This window comes from Natator depressus, chromosome 21 (genome assembly GCF_965152275.1).
Source record: "Natator depressus isolate rNatDep1 chromosome 21, rNatDep2.hap1, whole genome shotgun sequence".
Lineage (NCBI taxonomy): Eukaryota > Metazoa > Chordata > Testudines > Cheloniidae > Natator > Natator depressus.
In genome coordinates, this window is record NC_134254.1 from 9,397,118 (window position 1) to 9,413,369 (window position 16,252).

The following is a 16,252-nucleotide window of genomic DNA, read 5'->3' on the forward strand; positions in this document are numbered from 1 at the left end:
CTTAACTGATCAAGGGCAGGCCAGCCCCTAGTAAAGCTTTGTTCCCCTTCTAATCTCCTCACCCCAGTCCCTCTCCTCAATCTCTCCCCACCTGCCCACCCCCCTCCACCCCAACGAGGCATCACGGCTCCTAACGAAACGGAACTGCTGCCAGATGAAATATATTACTATTAAATACTTAATTCTTCTAGTGAGCGGAGAGCAGCCAGTATGAATACGATTATTAAAGAAAATTACTTTGGCTGATCAGATATTTCTGCATACTAATTTCTGACCCTTCTTCCCTCTCTGCTTGCTTCTCATCCCTTAGAGACCAGGACAGATAAAATTCCATCACAAATAGCTGATTACTGGGGCTTGCATTAAAATCAAATTTTTTTCCTCTCAGCACTAATGTCCTTGCCTTGAGTATAGACAGCAGTAGCTGTCAAAAAAAATAAAATAAAATAAAAAATCTAGGAATGGGCCTAGATCTGAATTCCCTCTGAACTTTAGGCCTGGGACATTGGAATCTGGATCCAAATTCTGAAGCTGCCCCTATAACCAGCAACCCAGATCTCAAAACCCCACAGATCCAAATTTGGCAGTTCAGGTCTCTCTCTAGGTAAAACGGCCCCTGTTTCCCCCTCCCCCTGCAGACATCCCTTAAAACTGTGTCATCCAAATGTCCTTCCTGTTCTGGAACACGGCCCCTCAACCTGGCAAACACCTCATTGGCTGGGGGTGCAAGAATAGACAACGTCGCCCAAATTCATCCTTGCTGTAACTCCACCGGTTTAGCTGGAGGCTAGACCAGGGGTCATCAAAACCTATTGACTAGATGCGATCATGATAGGTACATTATAGCGATATAGATACTTAGATAGACAGACAGATGTACGTCCCACAAAAATAATGTCAATTGGAAACCTGCTCCTCTTCCCCACTCTAAGTTGAATCTCTCTGCTTACCCTCATGGCATGTTGAGCGGGTGGCATTTGGCTTCCCCTTTCCCATGCCTTCCAGATATGCCCCCCCACTCCCTGTAGGAGGCTGACTGCCTTTGGCCACCGGGTCTGTACGTCTCCCACATCTCTCAGTGGGTGACTGCCAAACACACAGGATGTTAACAATCACCGAGCGGCACAAGGAGGATGCTAAAAATAACCCGTTTCCCCACTTACCCCCCACAATCCTGTAAGCCTCCAATTTACCTGCTTTGGGAAATAAGAGACACTTGTGGAGGTGTCACTGCTCTGAAGCTGTAATTACAGCCTGAGCCTGTTAATTCCCGGCTCTGGCTCTGCAGCTAGCATCTCAACGGGGGATCCTGTCCACAGGGCCTCTCTCCCTTTGCCTCTGGGAAAAGTCTGCGGGAGAGGAAAAGGTGAACGTGCCTCTTGCAGGGAGGATGTGAGTGTGGACAGGGACCTTCTTCAAAGACCTGTCTCCAAACTAGTGCTTTTATACCAACCTGCGGGACCCAATATGGGGTAATGCCGGGGAGCAGAGGGTGCCCAGTGGGTACTGGTGGATGGGACACCTAGGTGCCACAGTGATGGCTGAGCATATTATAGACAAATGACAGAACACAGCAACTTTGCCATCTTGCTCATCTGCCTAGATCCAGTCACTGAGGAGCAAAGATTATTTCCAGCCAATGTCTGCCTGGGGGCCTCTCTGAAATGGGTTGGTTATCTCATTCCTGTTTTTAATGGACCATGACAAAATAATCCACCACCATTGGCAACACTTGGCATTATTATAGATAGTAGGATGAAGGATCCAATGGGCAACGGAGACAGAACTTCACTGTCAATGTATGGATGGTCCCTCCAAGTCAGATCCACGGCACTGCAGCACTCCCAAATGACAGAGAGAGATGGATAGGTAATGCTAGACTCTTGTGTAATGTTACTGTGTTAAACAGCTGCCCTGTGCCACTTCAGAGGTGACTGCCTTTCAGTGGTGGTTAAAAAGAGTTTGAAATCTCAGCACTAACCTAGTTCTGAATTTGGCATCTGGCTACAGCTCTGGCATGGGCCAAATCAAATCCACAGCATCTGAAAGTCTCTGAATGCTCTGGTCTAGATTTTTCCAAATCCGACTCTGGTTCTGAACTTTGGGGCTCAGGCCGTGCCGAGCGGGCTGTACAGGTGAAGTCTGCCCATGCCTTGAAGATGGAAGGTACTTTGCAAAGGCCACTTGTGTTATAAAATTCCCATTTCCTAATCTCATGGCTTCTTGGGTGCCGTTAAAGTCAGGCCCAGGGGCCATGGCCAGCGTCCTGGCTTTTGAGAACCATCTGGAAGCTGACAGCCCTCGGAGCACACCCAGTCCAGCACTGCTGCAGGATCCAAGTCCCAAGGATCTATATACACAAGGACGAGGAATGTTTATTTTTCCTTATTGACTTTCTCCAAATAAACCCAGGGAAGGCAGAAAGGGGCTCTCTGGCAGCAGCTGTTTACCCAGTGTTTAGGATAAAGAGCCTTCTCCATAGCAACAGGTGGCTGTGCGCCTCTCTCCAGGAAATGCTAGGAGGGGCCTTGGCAATGGCTTTATTTATTTATTTGTTTGTTCAGAAAGGGGCCATATATATATATGTCTATAAAAGACTATAACCCTAGGACGTTTTAGCTGCTGCCCTCCCTGGATGGAGACATGCTCACGGTGCTGCATGCAGATGTGTACACACAAAACTCCCAGGGAGGACCGACGAAGACACATGGAGAATTGTCTACAGAAAGAGAAACACACGCAGGCCCATGCAGAAACACGGATACGCGGAGATACATACACACACCCACGCAGGCCCATGCAGAAACACAGATACACGGTGATACATGTACACACACGTACACAGGCCCGTAAATAAGCATGGATACACGTGCACGTCCTGACACACTGGGCCTTATTTTCCCTCCACCGACATCATTTTCATGTCCGTGTAACTTGGTTAACTTCAGCTGACTTACACCGGATTTACACCAGGGTGAGTGAGAAGAGAATTAGGCCCAGTGGAACTATTATGGATTTACAGCAGGGTGAGCCATATTATGCAGAAGACCTTAACACTCTATGTTTAAAAAGTCTAGCTTTGCTAATGTTTTGAACAATCTCACAGTGGCAGAGTTTACTTCCAGAGCTAAGGCCAACATCTTCAAACCTGGGGGCCCAGTCTAAATCCATCCTTAGCCACCTGAACAAGGGGCCTGAATTCCCACGGCTCCTGTTCCAGTCAGTGGATAAGAGCGTGAGATTTGTAAGGCCAGGCACCTGGTCTTATTCAGAACCTCTAAATTATGCAAAACGCTTCCCTAATCCAAGCCTAAAGCTGTAGCCTCAGCAACAGTGTCTCTTTAAATCCATGGAGTATAAGCATGACCTCAGTGCGCTGAGTTGCACTTGTTCAATACGTTTGTACAGCGCCTAGCACAATGGGGTCCTGGTCCATGACTGGGGCTCCTAGGCGCTATCATAATACAAATGATTAATTATTCTTATTATCTAGCCCATCCATGGTGCTTCTCATCAGTAGATCTCCAAGTGCTTGACAAAGAAGGTCAGTATCATTATCCCCATTTTACAGATGGACTAGATGGACCACAGGTCTGATGCAGTCTGGCAGTTTATATGTTTTAGAAGCAAGCAAGCAAGCCCAGGAAAGCCCAGGCCCAACTGGACTAATGACATTGTTCCTGTCTGTATTATTTACACGACTGCTCAGACTCTCTTTCTCTATTCATACCCTGTAACTTTGTCTTTCTGAATAATCTGCATTTCAGAGCTGGAGTCCAGAGCCACTTCTCATCATACTGTGACGGGGAACCAGCACTTGCCTCTCCCATTCTCAGCTCTGTCAGACCTCTCCAGGGGGAATCACTCTCTGATAAGAAGCCGATTTCACCTGAGGCCTGGAACATTAACTTTGACACTGAAAAGGGGATATTTTATTACCCTGGAATATTTCTGCATCTCTTTAAAATCCCTCCTCCCCCACCCCATGACAATTAAAAGCATCTCTTCAGTTAACTCTTTGAATCTTGCCCAGTGGCAGGCTGGTTGGCTGTGCAGCGCAGAAACCAGTGCATTCTGGTTACATTTCATTGCATAGTGTACATATTGTAACACTGGAAGATGCTAGTCTGTGGACATTATTTTAATGGCTGCTGTGGCAGATTCATCCAAAACCTGACATGTACCTTGGTATATTTTAGTCCACAAACCTATGCTATATTTCCTTGCAGCTAGATAAGGGCTATTCAACGCTTTTCAACTTGAGTAAAATGTGATTGCTACAGTCGCAGTGTTGGAAGTTCGGGAGGTGGAGCTCTTCCACCTCAGTCAGTATTTAGTCAGTGTCTTGGGATAAAGTTAGCGGGTGCTGTCCACAAGTTACAGCATCCATACATTGAGAGGGGTTTGACAAAGAAACTCCATGTGCTGTGTCTGAGTGAAGTCACTGCCTTGTGCTCCATAGAGATGCAAGAGGTCTAGCATAAGACAATAGGGTGGCTAGATGTTCTCACCTGGGAGTAGGTCTGATAGGGAACTCTGCAGCCTGGTAACGGCCGTCTACATGGTCTGGGAGTTCTATACGGGGTTCTCCCATCGCTGTAGTTAAGCCATCTCCCCGAGAGGCGGTAGCGAGGTTGATGGAATAATTCTTCCCTCGACCTAGGGGTTAAGTTGGCATAGCTATGTTTCTCCGGTATGGACTTTTCACAGCCCTGAGAGATGTAGCTATAGTGACATAAATTTTCAATGCAGAGCAGCTCTCCTTCTCTCTGTCTCCTGCAGTGATAGGAAAACCTCAAAAGGGTCAAATTTGGGTTCACTCTGGATAAGCACCCAAAAGTTTGGCTTCTCCCAATTTGGTAAAGTAGGGCTGGAGCTTTTCCAGGAAGAGAGTTTTGGATGAGATCTTTGGCTCTTCGGGTTCCAAAAATAGCATGAGATGAATCTTTCTCTTGGTAATTTGATATGAAAGTGCAAAGGCCCTTGAAAATGGAGGGGGAAAGGGGGAAATACCCAAACAGATCAGAACTTTAAAATAAAAAATCACGGACTGATTCTAATCCCACTTACTCGGGTCTCACATGGATGTGTCATCCATCCATTTTAGTAGTTACCAGTGGTGCTGGAATAATTTTTATTTATCTTTATTTTTATCTAATTTAAATTAGAGTGGGAGTGCTGAGAGCCATTGAACCAAACTATAAACCCTGTATATAGTGGAAACCACTTCAAGCCAGGGGGTGCGGCAGCACCCGTCAGCACCCCTAGTTCCAGCACCTATGGTAGTTACTTCAGATTTACACCAGGCTGAATGAAATCAGAACAAGGCCTTAGTTTGGGGGAAAGTAATACAATTCTGTGGCCCAATTCTGGTCACCCATGTTCAAGAAAGACATATTCAAAGTGGAACAGGTGCAGAGAACGGGAATGGAGGGCCTAATTTATGAGAGGAGACTAAGAGAGCTTGGTTTAGTTGCCCTATGTTACTAGTAACCAGTTGATCGTGGGTCCTGTTTAGAACTGAATCACTCAGACCATCAGTTCTTCACCCAGGGGTCATGAACAGGTTTGAAAGGGTTAGATTGCCCTTTCTTTCTTTATGACTAGAGGGAGCCCAAACCTTTTTGATACAGCTGCTCAGGAAATGAAGTTTTTTCCAAGAAAATATTTAGATGAAAATAATAATAAAAAATGTTTTGAAAGTTTTTGGATTTTCAGAGGAAAAACAAAAAACTGAAAAAAAAATTGGTTTGCAGGTTTGATTATTTTTGACAACCCTCCGAAAGGTAGACTTTTTTTTCTGGACAAAATTTCTGTTGAATCTAGAAGCCATTTTCCACTGGGAAAAAAATATTCTAATGAAGTATTTGGTACCAGCTTTACTTGTAAGGTGGGGACATGGGTCAGAAGTTTGAAAACCACAGAAACATGGCTCTCCTCTCAGTTCCCAGGAGGCAGGAGAGAAATTGCCAATATCCCCTGTGCGGTGGTGCCAGTGCCGGGACTTTTCCCATGGCCCCTACCCAGTGCCTTCATGCTGACTAAGTTTTCAGCCTGTCACCTGTTTCCCCGGCAGAGAGCGGATTGTTAACTTCTGCTGACACTGGCAAGGAGAAGCCCCTCCCTACCCTTGATAACTCATGGCAGCAACACTTGCACAAATCTTTAATTGTTTAGTTTAAAGAATTGTGTTTTGACCGCAAGGGGATTTTGGCTGGAGCTCAAGAACTGATAATGATATTTTGCTGCCAAGACGTCTTCTTGGCTCTGCCTGTGTTAATGCACACTTTCAAGAAGCTCCAATTAACTGCATCAGCTCTCACTGAGCGAGAGAGAGGAAAAGGGAAAGAGAGAGAGAGAGAGAGAGAGAGAGAACTTATGTCTTTTTTGAGAAAGAAAGAAAGAAAGAAAGAAAGAAAGAAAGAAAGAAAGAAAGAAAGAAAGAAAGAAAGAAAGAAAGAAAGAAAGAAAGATTCAAGAGAATCAATGCGGATTTAGTGTTTAACCCTCTGTTGAAGATGGAATCACAAGAAATTGACACACAGGCTGTAGGGTCCTAGCACTGATCCAATGGCCAAAGCCAACTGTGCTCTCCAATTAACAATTCCATCACCCCGTTGATTTGATAACGGAAGCCTCTTTCTTCTATCCCTAGCAGGATAGCCATGACTCCCATTGGCTCAAACGGGACCTTAGGCCTGGGGGTGGGGAGAATATAGGATGGGTCCAGCAATGGAAGGCAGGAGGGCACCTTTGCCCTCTGGTCTGCTGCCGATGCATTCAAAGCTCATCGGCAACCCGCCCCCCCTTCATCTTCCCTGCTTCTCCGGCTCCCCACTGGGACTGACACATCTTGCTGTGTCAGAAGCAGCCCTGGCAGAGGGAGGTGAGTCTTGCACACAGTGGGGGCTGTCGGCTCCATTGGGAAGCAACGGGGGGCCCCCTGTGACTCAAAAGGTTTAATTCTCAGCCTTAAAAGTGAAGGGAGGAGGGAGGGGGTGGAAGAGGTTCATCCCTGATGGAGGCCTGCTGATGTCAATGGAGTTGCACCAGAGAGGGGATGGGCCCCAGGAGTTTAAAGGACAAAATGAAGGGCATTAAAAATACAGGACCAGAGACTATGCTCATCACTTCATACAAGCCTCAGCTTTCGAAGTTGGAGGGAAAAAATCTGAGCAGAAGGCTATGAGCTCACTGCTATATCAGTCCCAGCAGGAGGCTCTCTGGGGCAGTGCTTCTCACTGACGCCCATTCCTGAGATCTCCCTGGCACCGTTTAGGAAGGCAGCAAGCCAGTCCCTGGTATCAGAAAGGTTGAGACACACTGCTGTAGGGGACAGTATCAGAGCCCTGATTGTGGGGGAGCTCATGGTTATTCCAGTCCCAGCCTACTCCAGCAGGAGGCACTTTAGGGGCTGGTGCAGAAGCACTGGCTGTGGGGTGCTCACAGCTGTCCCAGTCCCTACATCACCCCTGCAGGAGGCGCTGTAGCGAACAGGGCAAGAGCCAGTATTGGTGGCTGGATCTGATGGAGGGAAAGAGAGAGATATGCCTTGCACAGTGCTCTCCCAGGTAGGGTCAATGGGAGGGAGTGACCCACCTGTTGGAATACAGGCTGGGAGATGGGGTAGACTTTATGGCATACTCTATGTTTTGTAACCTGAGGGCAGCCGGTCTCCTACTGATCTCTGTGCATCCCCCCTGCTGAAGGAATGTGGAGACTTTTCTTTGACAATGTGTTTCGTTCCTCCAGTCCAGAATGGTGGAGGGGGTGGATCCCTTATTACCTCCTCTCTCCTTTCCAGGCTTTTTGAGTGACACAAACAAGGTGAAATAGCAGCTGAACTCCGGAGCATGTTGGGGAGGGGATGGGCAGCTTGCAGAGAAATTCCTGGTCAGTTTAGTAAACCAGGATCTAATCTCATCCCTCCCCTTCTCTTCCCCCTCTCAGGAGTGCAGGGTGAGATGTAGGGAAGTTCTGGTGGGGGGCTGGTCGAGTTGTGATTTATTCTCCAGCCTGGAAACACAGTTTAAACTTTGGCCACTTCTTCCTCGACTTTGACACGGGGAGATAAATGACTCAAGAGACACATGCTTTCAGGCTGCCATGTTTGAGTGGAGACCAAATAAACAAGGAGCAGCGGAGCCAGGGGCTAAATGGATGGGAGATTTACACAGAGTGGCTTTTATAGGGAGGCCGGGAGTCTTGTAGGTGAGGTTCCCATCCTTGTGCAGCCAACACAGAGGTTAAACAGTGGAAAATTTTTGCCTTTCCTGCTACAGTTTTCAGCAGTGTTTGCAGATCTCTTCATGTTCCCCCCGCCGGCTGCATGGCACAGCTGCTGGATGGCAGCTCCACAGGGAAGGAAAGCCTCCTCCAGCCCAGCTAGGGAACCGCTCCTGCACAGATGACATGGCTCTCACACCCGCAAGAGTTCCCTACCTTCCAGGAAGCTGAATTTATCAATATCAGTGCCCCATTCCAAGATGTGGCTTGCCAGCTAAGACCAAGGTACTGGTACAGAGAAGACTCAAGGAGTTGGAGTTCATGGGCTTTCATCTCATTATTATTATTATTTTATTTGTGTTAGTGCCAGGCATGGACCAGGATCCCAGTGTGCTAGGTGCTGTACAGACACAGAGCAGAAAGACGGTCCCTGCCCCAAAGAGCTGACACTCTCGTTGACTCTCTGATTGTTTCTATCCCCGTGCCTCTGCCATTTCCTATGTCTCAATACACACACAATCAAGGGAGCGCGGGTCATGACCTCACATGTAGGTCATCAGCAGAGTCTGAACCAAAGATCCTCAGCAGCACAGACTTCAGTCACTTGAGCTAAAGGAGTGACTCCTCGAACTGGTAGCAGTAGTGGGCTATTGTCGCCGTAGGCAGAAGAAGGAGGAGTTATCATCATCTCTTATTTTACAAATGGGAAACTGAGGCACAGAGCGATCAAGAGACATGCCCAAGGTGACACACAGAGCTGGGAATTCAGCTCACCTCTCCCGACTCCTAGGGCTGTGCCATTGCCACGAGGCCAGCCTTCTTTCTAAGCAGGACAACTTAAATGACACCCGCTGTGCTGTGGCTTGTTTTAGGGAGCCTGCTTAGCTCCACTTGGCACAGCAGAACTGATCTATCAGAACAAGGAATGAACACATGAGGGCAGAGAAAGCTCCACGGCAGCATGGGGGAGGAGAATGTGGAGCCGCAGGAATAAAGCCGGTATCTCCCCCATCCCCGCCATTCCCCGCTCACGGTATGCCCCCTCAAGCCCTCCGAGGGGGTCAGAACCTGCACTGCTGTCTCATGTTACAAGCACTTGAAGACAGGGAGATTTAAGGCTGGAGATGCCACACAGTACAGTGTGGTGTTTGTCTGCCTTTGAAATAAGAGGCAGGAAGAGATTGGGGGTGGAGGCACCAACATATTTCTATGAATTAAAGTTCCTTTTTGGCTCTGATGCTGGTTGCATCAGTTCCCTTTGCTCCTGTTGCTCCAGGTGCAGCTCTGTTTTCTTACATGTTAATTTTTTCCTGTTTTATTATCCTGTCCATCACGAGCTACCAGGACCCCACCACCAGCTCTGCAGTCACTCCCATTCGCCTTCGGGATCCTACCACAGCAGCACCAGCATAGGAGAAGTCTTCTCAGAGTCAGAGAGGGGTCTGATTCTGAATCCGCTTCTGCTGGGGTAAATCAGGGGAGCTGCCATTGAAATCAGTATCGCTAAACAGGTGCAAGTGAGATCAGACTCAGGCCCTAGATGTCTTCTGCTAACATGAAAATCCTGTCCCCTGAGCTCAGAGAAAAATCATTGCCAGCCAGCCTGGCCTTCTACAACTTTAGCCAGGAGATGCCATCTTCTAGCCAGGAGACCATGGGCTGGATTCTGAGCTCAGATACATCACATTAAATCTAGAGTCCAGTGTAATCTGACCTCATCTCCATTAACCAGAAGAACCCTTCTATGAGTCTAACAGAGGGATGGGTCTAACAGAGGGACTCCACCTTCTGACATGAACCACCACACCTCAATAAAGAAAGAAGCATTGCCCCATTCATCAGCAGATTGGGCCTTTCTGCTAACCAGGATAATCCTTCCAGTAGGCTGGAGCTGCCTTCTACTAGCTAGCAAGATGCTTCCACTGTCCCTTAAAGCCAGCCAGGAAAATCATGGAAGTTATGACATACATCTGTACTGTAGATGGGGGTGTTTCTGTGCAGACTGCTTTGATGGTGCACCTTGGGTAGTTCAGACCAGCCTTTTGTGCTTTACAGATTGGAGTCACAAAGTTACTGCACAAACTGAACTGCAAAAGCATTTAGCAGTGTCAAGCTATGGCTTAACCAGTCTGAATCCTATTATTTGTCATCTTGTCTGCTTTGTGCTTTGGAATGGAGCATTGTGCTGAAATTAGAGAAGGGGAATGGGAATCAGGCAGCCTGGGTCCTGGTCAGAACTTCACAACTGACTCACAACGTAACCCTGGGCAAGTCATTTCACCATTCCCTGCCTCAGTTTCCCATCAGCGAAACAGGGTGAATAATCCTTGCTCCCACCCTTTCCTGTTTAGATTGAAAGCCCTTTGACGCAGGGACTGTCTCTTACAAGGTGTTCATACAGCACCTAGCACAATGGGACCCTGATCTCAATTACTGGGATTCAAGTAAAGAAATAATTACATACCGTCACAGAAGAGGTTGGCTTCAGCTGAAAAATTAGCATCCAGATTTTGAACCCCCTAAAAGTTTGGGGATCTTTGATTCCCAGGTTTTGATTTCGTCCCATCTTTAGCACAAAGTATTATGACTCGATCCATGTTGCAGTTGGACAGGGAGTGACTTGGGGGGGAAGGGGGCGGGAGGAGAGAGACAAACGTTCCATTTGCATTTTAATTTCAATAAAATTGTTTTATTTTCTGTTTTATTACAGTGCCAGTGTAAAAAATGCATCGATTAGCCTGAGGGAACCTCTCATTGTATTAGACGCTTTCTTAATCAGAGTTTGGGTAGGACAGTCATGTACACTGTGTTTTGATCACCCAAAAGGCTCATTATTATACAAAAGAGAAGTCTCCTTGAAGTAAACTTCATATATGATGGCATTGCCTTGGCTTCACATTTTCCAAGGAGCTGAGCAGGTGCTGAGCTCTTTTGAATGTATGGCCCCACTTGCACTGCCTCGCTGCTGTCACAGTATAGGAATGAGCTGGGAACCTCCGACAGTGAAACACACTGTGTGCTGTTAGATTGACCAGTCAGCCGTCTGCAAAAGACTCTATCCCCGATTCTGATCTCAGTCATTCTGGTGTAAAACTAGAGTAGGCCACCACTGAAGTGCATAGAGTTATCCTGATGTGAAACCAGTGTAAGAGAGATTAGACTCAGGCCCATTGCTTGCATGCTGCAGAGTAATATAATTATGTTAATAAATTATATGTTAACGTATTATTAATTATTATTATGACGGAGAATTTTCATTTCTCTACCACCTTTCATCTGCAGATGTAGTCCAGATCCCACAGTGATGAGCATGTTAGAAGTACATACAATAGATCAGAATCTCAAAGCACTTTACAAAGGTTGGTGAATATCACGATCTTCACCTTACAGATGGGGAAACTGAGGCCAAGAAAGGTGAAGCGACTTGCCCAAGGTCACATGGTGAGTCAGTGACAGAAGCAATATTAGGACTCAAGAGTATTGATCCTCAGTCTCAGGAGAAAATGCTCCCTTCAAATCAACTTTGACTATGAGCTTGCTCCATAGGCCTTGCCTTGTTCAGAGCCAAATGCAAAACTCATCCTTCAGTTTAATCTCCCTCAGTAATGTGTATATACACACACACACACACACCTGGACACGCAACCCAGCCACACACACAGAAAACACACCCACTCACAGGCACCAACACACACAAGGAAACAAACAAAATAACCTATCAATTAATCCAGTTATTTCTCCTGTTGGCTGGAAGAGAAGAAAGAAACAATATTATTGTAATTTTTGTTTCTAAACACTTTGGAGATTAGATAGATAGATAGAATTTGTTTTATGTGCTTATTCAGATTTATTGAATCTGCAAAACTAGGCTGATAATGTACAATGAATTCTTATTATAGTTAATTGGCATTACGTGCTTGCCAGGGGCCCAGTGTGTGTTGGCATGTCACAGAAACATGTAAAAATACAAGTGGTAAAACCCTGACCCATTGAAATCAGTGGTAGTTTTGCTGGGATTTGCCTTCACTCAAGGTCCCAGCACTCAAGGAGCTTCCAGTCTTCTTGTCTACACATGAAAGCCGTTTCAGATGATGGTAGGGTGTGAATTTGAAATGCAATAAAGAGTGCCTTCCTCCTTTTTAACTGAGTCCTCTCTGAAAGTGCATTAAGCTAAATGGGAACAAAGCACTGATAGGTCTGCTCTATACTTAAAATTTAGATTGATATAGCTATATCACTCAGGGATGTGAAAAAATAACACTCCCAAGCACCATAACTGTGCCAAGCTAAGCCCTGGAATAGACATGGCTAGGTTGACAGAAGAATGTTTCCATCAACTATCTACGGCCGCTGGGAGAAGTGGATTATCTGCAGAAGCAGAATATCCCTTCCATCGCTGGAGGAAGCGTCCACACTGTGGCACTTACTAGAGCAGCTCAACTATAGCACCACAGCTGTGCCACTGAACTGCCTGTAGTGAAGATAAGCCCCTACTCTGGAATCCGAGTGTCCACACATGGAGTTATTCGGGTTACCCCAGGGTTACTCCATGGGCAGACAAGCCTAAGAAACTTCATGCACACTGCCTCCTGTGTACTATTTTGAGTCCTTTAGTCCCAGCTGGAAACCAGAAGTGAAAAGCAAAACACCTCTAGACGTTTCAGAAGCGTACTGGGAATTCACTTTGAATCCAGGCCTAGAAATGGGCAGAGGTCTCACCCTACCCCTAATTCCATGCTATGCCAAGGCGCACCACCTGAGACCGGGGCCCCATTGTGTGTGAACTAATCCCCACCCTGACGAGTTTACAATCTGCAGGGGGAGGTTTTCAGACAGAAAGAGCAGTGAGGCGCTCAACTCCCTGAAATCCCATTTGTGACTCTGAAAATCTCCCCCCTACATAGACACAGTAAGTATAATTATTCCCATTTTACAGCTAGGGAGCTGAGGCACAGAGGGACAAAGTAACGTGCCCAAGGTCACACAGAATCAGTGGCAGAGCTCAAAATTTAATCCAGATCTCCTGGGTTCCAGTCCAGTGCCTTAAACGTAAGGCTTTCCTTCTTCTCACCATCCCATTGGCTGACGCTCTCAGGCTCCCATGCATTTATCCTGCCAGACTGATGTGTCTGTGGAGCGACTCTTTCCACAGAGCAGGAGATTTTTTTTTCCTTTGGGGTAGGGCGGTTTTGAATTTTTTTGGAGATTCCCAGCCAGGGTTTAAAGGACACACACACACACATGGGCTTTCCATCTCCTCACTGTAACCTGCCCGAAGCTGGGTGCATCTCTATCAGTCTCCCCTTCCAATCTCTCCTTCCCCAAGGATTCCTAGCAATCTCTGTCTCTCTCTTTGGCCTCATGCACAGAGAGATTATCCGACTGTCCTGCCTGGCCAGCTCCAGCCAGAGAACACAAGGCTTCACCCGGAACCCCGCTGCCCCAGAGCCACAAAGGGCTCCTCGGTATCTGAGGAGCCGGGCGGCAGCATGCGTCGCTCGCCGACATGTGCGCTGCGTCTTCCCCCGTGGTGCCGCTTCCACCTTTCCTTGAAACACGCTGAGTGGAGGGGCTCGGGGTGCCCCTCGCCGCCCCTCTCTCTCCCTCTCAAACTAGTGATGGATTTATTTCCTTCACAAAAAAGAGAGTTTACAGTGCGGCTTTCACAAATGCATCTGATAGTTGTATAATCCCAGCAGGATAGGAAGATCTCCCCCACAGAGCCATTCTTTTCCCCCCCTCACACACACTCCCCACATCCCCAAATCCTCCTCAAACTCCCCCTCCCAGCCCTATCGCCACCCCCTTTCCCTGGGCCTCAGACAGTCCTCAAACAACAACTGTCTGCCGGGCCCCAGCTAATCCCTCACAGGTGACCTCAAGGCAGCGCGCCTCTCGCTAAACTCTGGCATTCCACAGCTCCGCTTTAACCCCTCTCGCGCCGCGGCCTGGCGGGGCTGGAAGGAACGGCCTTACGAAAGAGGTGGCGTCCCCTCGGTCAGGGCTGATGTGGTGCTCTCTGAATCATCCCCTACTGCTGCTCCCGGTCAGAGGTTAAAAGCCTAATGTATTATTATAAAGCAAAAAGAAAAAGACTAGCATTCTTCCCTATAAATCTTCCGAACGACCACGGCACATGTGGGAACCAGACTCTGCCCCAAACCTCCCCCACTGCTCCCAGATCCTCCAAGCTTTATTGACTCGCTGCAGCTCGGGATGGCTCCCTTGCCTGCCCGATGCAAGCCACACCTTAGGGCGCAGGCATCTAGTTCCCTTCCCGGGGGGCGGGGGGGGGGCGGTTTTGTTCTTGCCCTGTGAGTGGGAGGGATGGCGCTGGGGGGCACGGGGACATCCTGTGGGGTGGGACGGAGTCACCGCATGAGGCGGATGCCATGTGGTGGGAGGCAGGCCCTGGCAGCTCTGGAAGTCCTGGCGGGGCGGCCGGTTACCCAAAGGCAGCCCTCGGCCGCGCAGCCTGTCACCCACAGCAGGAGGAAGCGGGCGCTGGTGACGCCACCGTTTGTGTGGAGTCGTTCCCAGCAGCGCAGGAATGTACCTCGCGGGGCAGGAAATCCAGAGGAGACACGGCCAGAGAGTGGGCAGCACTTCTTCAAGGGAAACCTGTACATTGTCGCCGTTCAGGAGCCCGCCTGGGTGCAGTTTCCCAGCTGCTGCTGATATAGGGGCCGGCCCCTGCGTAACTGCATTGTCCACTTGCAGTCTAGTCCCTGCTGGCCTGAGCATTCACAGACAGCACCCGCTTCTGCAGCTGTATCCACTCACTTAGCAGGCTGACACGGGGAGCATGTGGTGGGGGCGGGGGAGACCAGCAGGGACGGCAGCGTAGCATTAGTGGCTTATTGCTGGGAGCCTGCATGTGTGCGGACGAGGCAGGGGACTGCCCATCGGATATTCACAGGGAGGTTTATTTCATACAGTTCAAGGCCAGAAGGGGCCACCAGCTCATCCGACTGACCTTCTGTAGAGCACAGGCCACCCACCCCACCCAGCGCCCGCGCACCAAACCCAACAACCAAAACTACACCCAGGTATTACAGCCCTCAGGAGCTTAGACTATTATGTGACACAGGCAGAGAATAGGAGGGACAGAGGTGCACCAATGCCCGAGGAAACGATTAAAGTGAGAGGTTTCAGAGTAGCAGCCGTGTTAGTCTGTATTCGCAAAAAGAAAAGGAGGACTTGTGGCACCTTAGAGGCTAACAAATTCATGTGAGCATAAGCTTTCGTGAGCTACAGCTCACTTCATCAGCTTTTGATCTTTTCATAAGTGCTAAGGAAGTTTTGAAAAACAACAAGGAGATGAATATGAAAACGGCTCCGGGTCCTGATCAAGTCATCTTGAGAGATCTGGTCCGTGTGAATCCAGAGGGCGATACACTGGCGGGGTTATTCATCGCATGGCTGGTTACAGGTATCATACCTGATGGTATTAAGGAATGCAGATCCTTACTGATCCCGAAAGCGGTGGACCCAGAGGCTCTGAAGGAACTAGGGAATTGGAGGCCTCTTACCACTGGGTCCATCGTGCTGCGGCTATTTTCAAGAATACTGACAAACAGGCTGGCTAAAGCGTGCCCACTGAATGCGAGGCAAAGCGGTTTCACTGCAGCACCCGCCTGCTCTGAGAACTTAAAGGTTCTCCACCTCATCACAAAACAAGCCAAAAAAGAAAAAAAGCCCCTGGGCGTCGTATTTATAGATATAGCCAAAGCATTTGATTCAGTATCCCACGACCACATCATGTTGGTGCTGCGGGAAAGGGGCCCGGACCAGCACATGATCAACATCATTAGTGACTCCTATAGGAAGGTCCATACCCGTATGGAAGTAGGGAAGGAGCTCACCTCGCTCATTGCCATCGAAGTTGGGGTTAAGCAAGGAGACCCAATGTCACCACTGCTATTTAACCTAGCGCTTGATCCTCTGATTTCAACGCTAGAAACGGCTGGCAAGGGATTCTCGTTTGGTGCGTAAAAAGTAACTGCACTCGCCTTTGCTGATGACT